Source organism: Triticum aestivum, chromosome 6A, assembly GCF_018294505.1.
Source record: "Triticum aestivum cultivar Chinese Spring chromosome 6A, IWGSC CS RefSeq v2.1, whole genome shotgun sequence".
In the NCBI taxonomy this organism is placed as follows: Eukaryota; Viridiplantae; Streptophyta; class Magnoliopsida; order Poales; family Poaceae; genus Triticum; species Triticum aestivum.
Window position 1 is genome coordinate 116,221,839 of NC_057809.1, and position 15,585 is coordinate 116,237,423.

Sequence of the window (15,585 nt, forward strand, 5' to 3'; positions counted from 1 at the left end):
TCATGTTCACACACTCATTTCTAGTTGTCGGTGTTCATACTTTTTCATTGTATCATCCATGCTAGTTTATTTTCCTTTTTATGCTTTCTTCTTGTGTATTAAATAAACCTTAAGAAAAACAAAAAAATAGTTGTAGCTTTTAATTACTTTACTTTCCATGCTTGTAGTAGTAATTAAAAAAACACCCAAAAAGATTTCTCGTTCTTCTTTTTGCTTGCTGGGAGCTTTCCCATGTAAATAATTTTATTTCTTTTCTTGTTCTTTGGGGGTCGAGAGGAGAAGACCATAATTAAAATGTTAAAGTGGCTCTTATATGCATTATTGTTGATCTAACAAAGAGCCCATATTACCTTGTCTTCTCTCTGGAATTGAATACTTGCATATTCCAGCTTAGTCCAATGCACATGCACTATTATCATTATCCACACTATTCGGTCGTGCAAGTGAAAGGCAATAATGATGATTATATGATGAACTTATTGAGATGAGAAAAGCTGGTATGAACTCGACGCCTCTTGTTTTTGTAAATATGATTAGTCCATCGTTCCTGATTCAGCCTATTATGAATAAACATGTTTGCGATGAATATTAGAGATTATAGTTGCTTATGCCATGCTTAATTAGCTAGGAGCTTATAATGGTTTACCTTGCGTGCCCACATGTTATTAAAATGGTTGTGATGTGGTATGATAGGGTGGTATCCTCTTTTGAACAATTTGAGTGGCTTGACTTGGCACATGTTCACGCATGTAGTTGAAACAAAATCAACATAACGTCTACGATATTTATGCTCATGGTGCATTATATCCTACTCATGCTTGCATTCGGTGTTGATTAATTTCAATGCATGTTCATGACTGTTGTCGCTCTCTAGCTAGTCGCTTCCTAGTCTTTTACTAGCCTTCACCTGTACTAAGCGGGAATACTGCTTGTGCATCCAATTCCATAAACCCCAAAGTTATTCCATATGAGTCCACCATACCTACCTATATACGGTATCTACCTGCCATTCCAAGTAAATTTGTATGTACCAAACTCTAAACCTTCAAATAAACATTTTGTTTTGTATGCTCGAATAGCTCATGTATCAACTAGGGTTGTCTGTATCTTACATGTTAGGCAGGTTATTCTCAAGAGGAGTGGACTCCGCTCCTCACTCACGAGAAAACGGCTGGTCACTGGGATGCCCAGTCCCATGCTTTATGCAAATCAAATCAAATAATCGCAAACGAAACTCCCCCGGGACTGTTGTTAGTTGGAGGCACTCGTTGTTTCGAGCAAGCCATGGATTGATGCTTGTTGGTGGAGGGGGAGTATAAACTTTACCATTCTGTTTGGGAACCACCTATAATGTGTGTAGCATGGAAGATATCGCCATCTCTTGGTTGTTATGTTGACAATGAAAGTATACCGCTCAAAATATTATTCATATCTATTTCAAAACTGAGCTCTGGCACCTCTACAAATCTCTGCTTCCCTCTGCGAAGGGCCTATCTATTTACTTCTATGCTGAGTCATCATCCTCTTATTAAAAAGCACCAGTTGGAGAGCACCGCTATCATTTGCATTCATTATTGTTAGTTTACATTGAGTATGACTTGACTGGATCTATTTTACCATGAATTACAATGTCTAGTCAGTCCTTGATCTTTAAAGGTGCTCTGCATTTATGTTTTGCGGTCTCAGAAAGGGCTAGCGAGATACCATCATGTTATATCATATTATGATTGTTTTGAGAAAGTGTTGTCATCCGAGATTTATTATTATTGCTCGCTAGTTGATTATGCCATTGATATGAGTAAACATGAGACCTAAATGTTATTGTGAATATGGTTATTTCATAATCTTTGCTGAAAACTTGAATGCTGGCTCTACATATTTACAACAACAAGAGCAAACAGAGTTTGTAAAAGTTTTTCTTTCTCACTTTCAATTTATCAACTGAATTGCTTGAGGACAAGCAAAGGTTTAAGCATGGGGGAGTTGACACGTCTCCGTCGTATCTACTTTTCCAAACACTTTTGCCCTTGTTTTGGACTCTAACTTGCATGGTTTGAATGGAACTAACCCGAACTGACGCTGTTTTCAGCAGAATTGCCATGGTTTTATTTTTGGGTAGAAATAAAAGTTCTCGGAATGACCTGAAAATCAACGGAGAATTATTTTGGAATATATAAAAAATACTGGAAGGAAGATCCATGTCAGGGGGCCTCCACCTGTCCACAAGGGTGGGGGCACGCCCCCTGCCTCGTGGGCCCCCTGACTCTCCATCGACCTCAATCTTGACTCCATATATTCACTTTTGGGGAGAAAAAAACCAAAGAGAAGGATTCGTCATATTTTACGATATGGAGCCGCCGCCAAGCCCTAAACTCTCTTGGGAGGGCTGATCTGGAGTTCGTTCGGGGCTCCAGAGAGGGGAATCCGTCGCCATCGTCATCATCAACCATCCTCCATCGCCAATTTCATGATTCTCACCACCATGCGTGAGTAATTCCATCGTAGGCTTGCTGGAGGTGATGGGTTGGATGAGATTTATCATGTAATCGAGATAGTTTTGTTAGGGTTTGATCCCTAGTATCCACTATGTTCTAAGATTGATGTTGCTATGACTTTGCTATGCTTAATGCTTGTCACTAGGGCCTAAGTGCCATGATTTCAGATCTGAACCTATTATGTTTTCATCAATATATGAGAGTTCTTGATCATATCTTGCAAGTCTATAGTCACCTACTATGTGTTATGATCCGGCAACCCCGAAGTGACAATAATCGGGACCACTCCCGGTGAAGACTGTAGTTTTGAGGAGTTCATGTATTCACTATGTGTTAATGCTTTGGTCCGGTACTCTATTAAAAGGAGGCCTTACTATCCCTTAGTTTCCAATAGGACCCCGCTGCCATGGGAGGGTAGTACAAAAGATGTCACGCAAGTTCTTTTCCATAAGCATGTATGACTATATTCGAAATACATGCCTACATTACATTGATGAATTGGAGCTAGTTCGGTGTCACCCTATGATATGATTGTTACATGATGAACCGCATCCGGCATAATTCTCCATCACCGATCCATTGCCTACGAGCTTTCCATATATTGTTCTTCACTTATTTACTTTTCCGTTGCTATTGTTATCATCACTATGAAACACCAAAAAATTTACTTTTGCTACCGTTACCTTCTACCATTGTTACCACTACTATCATATTACTTTGCTACTAAACACTTTGCTGCAGATATTAAGTTTCCAGGTGTGGTTGAATTGACAACTCAGCCGCTAATACTTGAGAACATTCTTTGGCTCCCCTTGTGTCGAATCAATAAATTTGGGTTGAATACTCTACCCTCGAAAACTGTTGCGATCCCCTATACTTGTGGGTTATCAGCCACTGCCCTACTAGCTCAGCTCCCAGGGCCATCAACAAATGCACAGCTCAAAAGTGCAGAGATAAATAATGATGGCGTTCAAGAGAGTCCATCACGGATAGCTAAGTTGCGTCGTACCTCACTGCTTGTCATATAGTAGGATAAAATAATTGTATTTCCCGTTACTCCGTGTGCTCAGTGGACAATATATATAACATGTAGAGTAAAAAAGAGATGCAACAAGTGTACAACCTCTTTGGCAAAGCCATGTCGATCTCAGCGTGATTGGGTTGGCCGGTGAGGATGCTCCGGCTGACTTGGCTGTCGGAGGAGGGGAAGAAGACCTTAGGCGTCTGGAGATGGAGCCCGAGGTACTGCTCCGCTGTGATGGAGGGTTTCGTCCTTGAAGCAGCTCCGGTGAGTTGTACGACGCCGAGGCTGAAGCAGGAGAAGAGAGAAAACGTTAACCTATGTGGAATTCTAATAGCATCTCCAATAGATGACGTAAAATACATAACCACAAAGTGCTAGATGTAAAATACATCAGCCGCCCATCTCTGAACTTAACTGTCGAAACTGAATTTAACTGTCGAAACTGAATTTAACTGTCGAAACAGAACTTAACTGTCCAAACTGAATTTTGCCGTCGAAACTGAATTTTACTATCAAACTGAACGCACTAGAGGTGAGGCTACACGTCAGTCGACTGACTTTTTCATCTCTGGTCAGTCGATTTTGCAGCCGTTGGATATGAAATTAAGGGCATGCAGTTCATCTTCAACCTCCACCCCCCTGAGCCGCCAGCCACCACCGGCCAAACAGCCGCCCCCGCCCCCCACGGCCGGCTGTGCGCCCCTCGCCGGCCCCAAAAACACTCCCCGCCGCCCCAGCCATCCCTCTAGGCCCCCCTATGCTGAGCTTTTTCTCCGGCGATCCCCACGCAACTGTCCCACCACCGCCGGCGACCACCACCCCCACCCTGAACCCTAAGACAGATAGTGAGGTACCTCTCCGGCGAGCCCCCCTCCCCACTGCGGCTGGTTCTTCATTAACTCCGACGAGCCCCCCCACCCCCTGAAAATTGACTGGCCCAAAAGTCGATTCAGTCGACTGAACTGTAGGTAAATTGAAGCAGCATCGCGAGCAAGAGCAAGAGCGAGAGAAGGAGTGCGAGCAAGAGAAAGAGCAAGAGCAGACAAGGTACGGGACCGAGAGCAAGAGCAGAGTAGCAGCGCGAGCGAGAGCTAAAGCAGCAGCAGCTCCTACTGATGTGGACGTCGCCGCCGAGGGAGCGACACTGTGGAGGAAGTGGACGACGACGCCGCCGTGGATGGAGCCGCGCCGTGTTGGCTCGGTACCAAGCGCCAGCAGCATCGTGAGATCGAATCAAGAACAAAATGCAGCAATTAGTGTACAACCTCTTTGGTGGCGCCGATTAGGCTGCAGCTTCAACCGAGGAAAAGGTGATGATGATGCTCTTTCGGTGGTGCAGGTGAAGACGGCGGTGTGGGAATGGAGGTGGCACGAAAGACGAGGGGAACATCGGGGCAGCTCCTTGGAGGTGGAGGACGTGGTGGCTGAACAGGCGGGATGACCAGATCGACGAGGGATCCTCATCCAGTACGGTGGATGAGGGACATCGAGGTGTTGCTGTGGACGATGTCGTCAGGGAAGAGGCTCCGGCTAGGTGGCGGACGGATGAGTGTGTGGGGCTTCATAGGTTTTCCCGGCCTCGGTGTACGAATGGGTGGACGGATGGGATGGGAGTGGGGAACCATGGCTTAGGGACGCGCTTGTCCGAAATGTGGGGTAAGTTACGAAAGTACCCCCACCGATTTGAGGCGGTTCTTTCGGTTTAGGGGTATCACGGGCATTTCGCGTGTCGGGATTTCACAGGAGGTGGGAGTTGTCGCGCGCGTTGTAATTTTGGAATAGCAATGCGCGTGTTGAGATGTAGGGTGTTGTCGGAGCACAACGAGACAAAGATATATCTTAAATATTTCGGGCTAACATGGCGCGGGTTGAAATTTCCGGACAAGCCTAACGTGTACTGTACCAAATCAATTCGCACTACAAATGTCATTCAAAACTTTGAATTCATGTTATGTTCAATTAAAATATTTTGCTACGTGTATAATGAATGCAACCTACTACTCAATGAACATTTTAGTGCATTCCAAACGTATATACTACCGCTTCAATATGAACTAAATTTGAATTCGTTTCTCTATTTGAATAAGATCTACAATAATGATTGTTGTGAAGTCAAAGCATTTGAATTCGTTTCTCTATTTTAATAAGATCTACAATCATCATGATTGTCAAGTTAAACCATCATTTGTGTATTATCTTCACAGCACACCACATGATTAGTCTCGAGTTACATATGAACTATGTGTACTATATGAACTCGAACTCAATTTTTTGAATCCACTTTATGTTGATTTCAAATCATAGTACATTTCAAGCTCTAGCTAGATATTCATAATCTAAACCATGTCTCATATGTACAATGTGTTTATCACATTATGTATGGTGCCCCGCCCCCTACACCTACAAGTATTTAGATGTGAGTTGCAAACACCACAAATTCAAATAAAATGTGAGAATGTTCGATATATAGTATTGTTTAGATTGTTCGATATTTAGTTGTAAGCTGCAAACGCCACACATTATCACGAATTCAAATAAAATGTGAGATTGTTTGATGTATAGTATGGTTTAGATTGTTCGACATTTAGCTGTGAGTTGCAAACGCCATGCATTATCACATTATGGTATCACATGTGCAAAACCACAACACGTGTATCACCGCTATATTCATGCATGCATATGTTTAAAACACTATGATCTCCTATTCAAATATATGAATGCACTTTCATATCAAATTATGATCTTTGTTAGTCTCTTACACCCACGCAATCCTCTAACCTTTGTAGCTACCACTAACTTTCTCTCGTGCATGCACATGCCCTCCTCACCCTGCCCCTCCCTCAGCATTCTATCCATCGCGCACATTCATTTTTTAGGTCATTCTCCCACAGTCTCCACAACTCCTTTCTGACACACACCAATCGATAAACCTCTCCAGCGATGTCTGCCTACAACGTACACACGCACCTTCAATCTCCTCCTTTATGTGTCCTTTCCTTGTGTCTCTCATACGGTCCCACACACGTGTAAAATCTCGCCCCTCTTTTCATCGATCTCACAACCGCACACTCCTCCCCCTATCTAGCTAGTAGATCGATCTACCTCATTAGTTATGTCTCTCCCTTCCTCCGACAAACAAAAATTGATCTACCGATCTAGTTAGGTTTGCTTACCAAACACATGGTTCCCTTTCATCATCCATGGATGTGTCGGGACAGATCTATCACGCACAGGCACACACAGAAACACATCCCCGCTCTTATTGATAATATTGCAGTTCCACCCTCAGTTTGTCTAGTAGGCCTCTCCCACCATCTTCGAGAAGCAACTCCATCACCCATCCAGCACTCTACCCCTCTCCCTCCCTCTCTCTCCTCTCTCTTTTTGTCCCATCCTATTTCCCATCCTTCAGTTATGTATGGATGTCGACCGATCTCCCTCAAGACATAGTTGGGTCTCTCCTTCTCAACACATACACGAGTCGTTCTACCTCTATAGTTAGGCCTCTGCATACCCCTCCCCCCACCCCCTCCCCCCACACACACACACTGATACATCGAGCGCTCTAGTCATGTCTCCCTGCCACACACAAACTTGACATGTGCCCTCTAACGTTCCGGTAGGTCAGCGCCCTATATCTTTGACTTGTGCACACACACAATTTCGATGGCTCTCTTCATCGATCTAGCACCCACCCACTTGATCCTCTCTTCGACTCTTTAGATATCTATGACCCCTCCCTTTCTTCTCGTGGATCGCCCGACCCTCTATATATGATATGGATAGGCCTTCATTTCACACACATTGCATGAAAAATTTTGTTTGAGATGTCATCGACACATATTCCCACAAATACATTCACGAAATCAACCTCCCCCCCAAAACAAAAAACACTCACGAACGCACAAGCCATTTGTCTAGGTTTGTATCTCTCACACACCCCCACGTAGGTGGGGGACGTGCACGAAGAGAAGAGGTGCACGCACGGCGCACGTACTCCCATCTCTTTCCCAACCACACCCGTGCGGGTACACAGTGGAGCTCATTTATGTACAAAAGGCAGCCCACATGGTAATTTGACACATGTACTGGTTGTCCACTAGATGGAGGGAGGATCGTCTACCATGGGTAAACAAACAGATTGCAACTTGACGCGTTATGTTAAAAAAGAGGCAAATCATGTGGGGCCTACCTTAGAGGCAAGGCTCTATACACTGGAGTACTTTTGATGTGTCCCGTCAACTCGCAGAACGAGGAGAAGCTTGCTTAATAAGCCGTCTCCCCCGCCCACGGGCGCGGTGGCTCACAAGATGAGGTGAAGCTTGCTTACTAGTAGTAGTATTGTACGCCTTACGCCCGCTCCCTCGCCAACGCGCGCGGTGGCTCGCAGGACGAGGAGAAAATTTTACTACTCCCTCTGTTTACTCCTTGTCCCTACTACCTTGGTTAGAGAGATTATCATATTGTTTGGAATATATATGTACTTTAGTAGATTTCAATATGAACTACTAGTACATACTCCAAACACTGATGTATATAGACGTACTTTATAGTGTAGATTCACTCATTTTGCTCCGTATGTAATCCATATTGAAGCCACGTTTGGTTCATAAGTCCTAGGACTTTTTCTAGTCCCAACTAAAAAGTCTCTACTCCTTAAAAAGTCCCTCCCTATTTGTTTCCAGGGACTAAAAAGTCCCTAGTCCCTCCCTATAGGTTATTGAATGACCATGTTACCCCCAGTATACAAAAAAATAACAACCAAACAACACCATGGGGCGGCGGGGCAATGGGTGCAGGGAGGGGCATTGTTGGAAAAGTCCCAAAAAAGAATATCCTTGAGAGTCTTCTTCATTAAGTCCCAAAAAGCAAGTTTTAGTCCCTAGTAGTCCCTCCTGTTTGGTTAAAAAGTCCCTAAGAGGGACTTTTTTCTAGTACCTACAATAAAAAGTCCGTGGAAACAAACACCCCCTACATAAAGTTGAGACACTTATTTTGGAACGGAGGGAGTACATATTTGCTATGATCCGTCAATCATTGAGATGCAATAGCATGCATGTTAGTCTCCTTTGTATTTGATGAAATGTTGCAACGGGCAACATTGGACGCAAGATACATGTAAGAGAAGATGGAAGCTTCATAGCATTGTACTATCTCACTGATAAATTACAGTACGTACTATACTAGTACTTCCTCCGTTCCTAAATATAAGTCTTTGTAGAGATTTCACCATGAACCACATATGGATGTATATAGATGCATTTTAAGTGTAGATTCATTCATTTTGTTCCGTATGTAGTCCACCTAGTGGAATCTCTACAAAGACTTATATATTTAGGAATAGAGGGAGTACTATGTAAAGAGTTAGGTTTCACACGGTGTCCAGAAAATATGGTGATAGTGTGAGGTGGGCCATGTAATCACTGAGCATGCGTGTTTTCACTGCTCTTGCACTCCTCCGCCATAAGAATGGAGAAAATTGTAATCTAGTAGTACCTCTTGTCGCCGAAAGCGTGGGACCAATGAGCCGTCAAATCACATAGACCCAGCAGTAAGTTGGATGGACGAAGCAACCATCACTCTTGAATTCGCTTCTCCCTTCAACGCAGGCCCTAGTGAGAGGTCGCGTCCGCTCTGCCCGGGCATGAATGGGGCACCGATTCTATGGAGCGGCGCTGACCATTTCGGACGGGAAGCGCGTGCGGGCGATGGAGGGGCTTTGGGTGGGCCATGCTGGTCAGGAGCGGGCGTGGCAGCTGTCCGCCTGTCCCTCTACCGGACGCTCGGAAACGAGAGGATGCACCGACTCTCGTGGCTAAAATCGTACACTACACACCATCTCTCTGTAGGAGTAGGTCGATCTGTCGCTCTCTCTAACACACACATGCTGTTAAACACACACACACACACATGCACACACACACACAGGTTCATAGAATAGGAAAACCGTCCGAGTGCGAAGCCACATGAAGTGAGATACGAATGGAGTAAGTACAAGAAGCGAAGAGGTGACAAATATTCCATCAAACCTGGACTGAGGAGTAGTACTCCCTCCGTCTAGGTGTTAAGTCATCTTACGGAAATCAGAGATTCCCAAAATGTTTAGGCGTCGTCCATTAACTTCGCATCTCAATCCCCTCCTGGCCTCGTTGCTAGAGAGCATTGTTACTTAGGGAGTGTTTGGATCCTTAGCAAGAACAGCTTATAGCATAGCCGGGCAAGGTAAGGTGTTTGGAACTGTTAAAATATGTTAGCTTTTGTGGGCCAGCTAGCTTGGGTGGGCTAGAAAAACATGCTAGCTCAGGAGAGCCAGATCGGATCGCTTCCGACGGCAAACTTCGCGCAGTAGTAACATAGACTAGTAACATATGCATGTTACTAGTCCATGTTACTCACCACTATGACCAGCCTAAGCAATGTAACCAAACGCTCCTTACTCTACCTTGTTATCTCCCCCGGAAACCCAATGCATGGAGCGCAACTACGTGTTGATCAGTCAAGAAATCAAATTCGGCTTGCACGTGAGTTAATACGTGGCCCTGCATGGTAGCTAAAACGGCATCTCTTAGTTGTTTGGATTAATTGTTGCATTTAGAGACAGAAATCAGGGCTTTGATTGGAGGAATGACCGGTCAAGTTTCTCCTTCTCCTCCAATCTGCTTGCACCTTGGTCCCGCTGCACCTTCTAACATGACTTATTACACCTAGATGGAGGGAGTCGTACGAGATACGGTGGCACACTGACTTAGGTCGAATACAAGTGCCCAAAATTGTGTGCATTTATAATAAGGATTCACTTAAAATAGTACGTGAGCGGACAGAGGGATCAATTGGACAGTGTTCCCGAGCAGTAGTGAGATGTGTGAGGTAAGACACACAGCTGGCGCTTTTAATTTTTCTTATTAATTTGTTTGTTTCACCCTCTGACTGGTGGGACCCAACGTACTATGTGGAGAGAGGTAAGGTGACTAAAGCAACATTATTTCTGCACCACTGTGGATAGTCTTACCACCAAAGTCACATGACACGATTATGATTTAAATCCCAATGACTCCCACACAAAAAAAACACTGCATGCTTGTCACATGAATGCAGGAATGTATAAAAGGTTATTTTCCTCTCGTTGAACATAACGGGAGGGTTGTCTAGCTGGTTAGCCTGTTTGCTCATCAAACTTGAGGTCTCGGGTTCGATAACTACACTTCAGCATAATTCGTGCCAGGAGGATTCTTTGACTGCTCAAAATAGATGGATACGGAGCTATACGATCAGCTGTAGCCTCGGCGCTTGTTTTCTAGGGTTTGCACTCTTCACACTCTCTCAGGTATATATATACATGCTGGAGCCTAAGCGCTTGTAGTTGCTCTCTTCACACTCTCTCACCCTCTCCAGATCTAAACAAGACTTCGTTGGCCTCTCTCTCTCCCTTCACTTCTGGTCTGCTTGTAGTTGCTCTCTTCACACTCCCTCGCCCTCTCCAGATCTAAATAAGACTTCATTGGCCTCTCTCTCTCTCCCCTCACTGTTGGTTAAAGATCCGGCAGGATCCGTCTGCCGGGAACGGAAGGAAGCTTAACACTATCGCCGTCGATGAGGGAGGGAATCCACTACCGGCGCAGCTGTTCACTTTCACCCAGCGGCGGCATGGGAGGGCCTCCGACCCCTTCTTCTTCGCCGTCGTACATAGTGTGGGCCGAACGGCCTCCGGTTTCCCACCGAACCACACCCCAACAACCTTAAGGTATAATTTACTTATTCCACATGCATTACTCTAGCTACATGTGGGCTTTTTTCGCTTCTGCACTCGAATCTAGGTGTTGGATCAAACAGGATAGTAGTGGGGAAAGTTGTATACCATGAATCTAGGACATGGTTCAAAGAGGAAAGGAATGGGGGAAAGTAGTGGGAAAAGTTGTATAGCATAAATCTAGGACGTGGTTCAAAAAGGAAAGGAAGGGGGAAGCTGTGGGGAAAGTTGTATCGCATGAATCTAAGACGTGGTTCAAAGAGGAAATGAATGGGGGAAAGTTGTATAGCATAAATCTAGGACGTGGTTCAAAGAGGAAAGGAAGGGGGAAAGTACTAGTACAGACTGGCTATCCAGCACCTACGTTGGTCGAAAAGGGAAAACAATGACAAACGCAGTACGCACATCTATAACGAACTGATCTTTTATTTTGTTTTGGGGACAAGGCTGTAGAGTTTGAGCAGGACTAGATTTGCTGCGCTCACATAGGGAAAGGTGTCTAAAGATAACAAAACTAGGACCAACACAAATATGCTCTTTGGTTGTTTGTTATTTGTTGCAACAGACTGTGCATCACCCCAGTACATCGGTAGATGCACATGGTGCTGGTGCATCCACTATCCCGTGCAACTCTTTAGCTGTTGTTAATCTAAGGCCATGTTTGGTTAAAAACTCCCTAGTCCCTACCTGCTTGGTTCCAGGACTAAACATGGAGTAGAGGTTATTAAATGACATGCTAAAATACCATGTTACCCCTAGTAATGAACTAATAGAGACAAGGTGCGATGCGTGGCAGGGTCTTCTTTCTTTAGTCCCAAATGCTCACTTTTATTCCCTAAAAGTCCCTCTTGTTTTCTTTAGATGGGACTGACACAGAGTTTTTCAGTCCCTCCACCAAAATGTCCCTATAAACAAACACCCTCTAATAATGCCGCTGGAAAATTGATGCAATGCTACAGTTAAAAGCAAATTACATGTTTAACGAATTTTATTATTAATATAATTTGTCTGTTAAAATTAATCAATGCCACCGTTTGAGAAATGCTACTGTCTTGCTTTCTTTGCCATTTAGATAAGGTAGATGCTTCTTGTTGGCTTCTGTGTCATCCATCGTTATTGACCACTAGTTGTTTCCTTTGCACCTCTGTGTAAACAGGGTTATCTACTTCACCTCGTTGCCATTGTGACCTTTTGTTGCACTTCACAAAACACTTTTGTTTTAGGAGTGTTTTGTGCAGTTCAACCAAAATGTCACACCAACAATGTTGCTTGATTGCTTGATGTAACGCCCCGAGGCCGAGGTGCTAGGTGTCTTCCAGTTATTCGCTGTTGTTGCCTTGTCATTCGCTTGCATGTTGCATCTTGTCATGTCATCATGTGCATTGCATCATCATGTTTTAAAACTTGCATCCGTCCGGGTTCTCCCAGTTCCTTCCGTTGTCCGTTCTGAGCCCAGACACACTTGCACGCGCCCGCGACATGTCCGAAATATTATTTTATAAGTGGCCGGAAAATGTTCTCAGAATGGGTTGAAAGTTGGCATGCGGTGTTGTTTTGTTGTTAGTAGACCGCCTGCCAAGTTGCATCGCTTTCGGAGTCCGTTTGTTGCCCCAACGGATAAATATAGTGGCAATAGTAGCCGGTCTAAATTCAGACGTTTTCGGTCTCCGGAAACAGTCGCCGGGCCTCCCTCTCTTCTCTCCTCTCAGCTCGAGACCGTCTACACAGCCCACGACCTACCACCAGGTCCAACCTAACCTCTCTCGTCACAGTGCACCGACCCCTCGCGTGCGCGTCCGAAATCTGTTCGGACCCGACCCGGACTGTCGCCACCGTTGTGTCCGGAACATCCCCAAACATCTACAAAACATCTCCGTTTTGTTTATTGGACTTCCTAACCTATATTTCCTCGACCGTTCGATTTTGATCGGAGGATCCGTTTTGCCCTAAGCTATCCAACCTACCTATATAAAACAACTTATCTAAACCCTAAAATCTAGGAAGTTTGTCCCTGCCGCCGCTGCACTCATCTCCCACCTCGGGATCTTCCTCGATCCAAAACACCCCAACCAACGCCTCACCCGATCTCCCTCGACCTCCTCGCCAGCCCACCACCGAAGCCTGCAGGTTCCTCCTCCTCACACCTGTTCGTGCTCGAGGGGCTTGCCTCGGGTGCCGCCGCAAGCAGCAGCAACCATCGAAGGTCCCAGCGCCCGCTCCTTTTTCTTCGCTCGCTGTACCATGCTGCAGCTGCTCTGCCTCCTTCCTTTCTCTTGTTCTTCTTCTCCACTGTTGTTTCTCTCTCCCTCCCTCACGGTTCGCTCTCTCTCTCTCAAGAGATCTCCCATCCCTCTCGCCTCACCCTCTCTGTCTCTGTACAGGGAACCAGTGGGAGATGCCATGCCTGCTCGCAGAAGTTCTGTCGTCACCGGGATCAAGTTCCTACGGCCTCGACCGCCCGGATCCGTGTCTTCGCCGCCCTTGCCCATTTCGGCCGGATCCCGCCGGCTGGACCCCGTCCCCGTCACTGGTGCCCTCACCGAAGACCACTGACGAGCCGCCGTGCCAAGTCATCCTGCAGCCGCTCCCCTGTATCCCCGCGTTGAACGACAGGAGCAGCTGCGCCGTCTGCCTGCCTCGAGTGAAGTCCCAGCACCTCCGCAAGCCGCTCCGCCGTGCCGTCTCCGGCCCCTACTCGCCAGAGCCATGCCTTCCCCCATGCCCCCGAGCCCGTGCCGACCATCGACCTCGCTGGCAACAACGAACCAGGGCGGCCATGGCCCCTGCTTCGAACGAACGAGCACATCCACGCTCACTGTGCGTTGACCACGCCCCATCCCAGATCCGCCGGCCCAAGAGGCCCATGGGTGAGCAGCACCCCCCTCCATACCTTTGTGCCTATTGGGCCAGTTCAACTTTCGACCCGTTATGTTTTTTTTTCAGTTCAGGAGGATTTTTCCAAATATCCCAGAGAGAGCACTTTTGCAGAAAAGACCTTCAACTTCATGCATTTAATATCTCACAAACCGTGCATCGGATTAAAACAAACTTAATATGAAACTTGCTTAGTTTTTCATCTAGTTTAATAATTTGTCGTTTTCATCCATGTTTAAAATATTTAAAATGCTGTTTGTTTCAATTTGCTCCTATGCCATGTTAAAATGCTTTAATTCATAACTAAATAACGGTAACTCCGAATTTAATAAACTTTATATGTAAATGGGGTAGAATTTTGCCTAGTTTAACATGGTGGCATCATCTTGCATGTTTAATAACTATACAATATGGTTTAGGGCAGAACAGTACCAAACATAATATATGCATATGGGGATTTATCGGAATTGTTATTCGTTGCTTCCGGCCTCATTTAAACTTGACTAGATAGGTAGTTTTACTTTGCTTCACCCTCTTGCCATGTTTAACAACATTTAGTATTGTTAGTACATAAACGAGATCGAACTAAATAATTGATGTGGTGTTCCGTTAATATGCAACCCGTTGCATATTGTGCTCCACTTAATTTGTAGGTTTGCTTGTGCACTTTGCCATGCCATGCCTCTTTAAACCGGACATGCATCATACTTGATTGCGCATCGTGCCATGATTATGTGATGGTTGTTTTACTATTTTGTTTGCTTTCTTTTCGGTGTTGCTTCTTCGGGTTGGTTCCGATAACGTTGCGTTTGTGAGGATCCGTTCGACTACGTCCGTTTGTCTTCTTCATGGACTCGTTCTTCTTCCTTGCGGGATTTCAGGCAAGATGATCATACCCTCGAAATCACTACTATCTTTGCTTGCTAGATGCTCGCTCTTTTGCTATGCCTATGCTGCGATACCTACAACTTGCTTATCATGCCTCCTATATTGTTGAACCAATCCTCTAACCCACCTTGTCCTAGCAAACCGTTGTTTGGCTATGTTACCGCTTTGCTCAGCCCCTCTTATAGCATTGTTAGTTGCAGGTGAAGATTGAAGTTCGTTCCTTGTTGGAACATGGAGATGTTGTTCCTTGTTGGAACATGGTTACTTGTTGGGATATCACGATATATCTTATTTAATTAATGCATCTATATACTTGGTAAAGGGTGGAAGGCTCGGCCTTATGCCTGGTGTTTTGTTCCACTCTTGCCGCCCTAGTTTCCGTCATATCGGTGTTATGTTCCCGGATTTTGCGTTCCTTACGCGGTTGGGTAATAATGGGAACCCCTTGACAGTTCGCCTTGAATAAAACTCCTCCAGCAATGCCCAACCTTGGTTTTACCATTTGCACTAACAACCTACCACCTTCCCTTGGGTTCTGCAGACTCAAGGGTCATCTT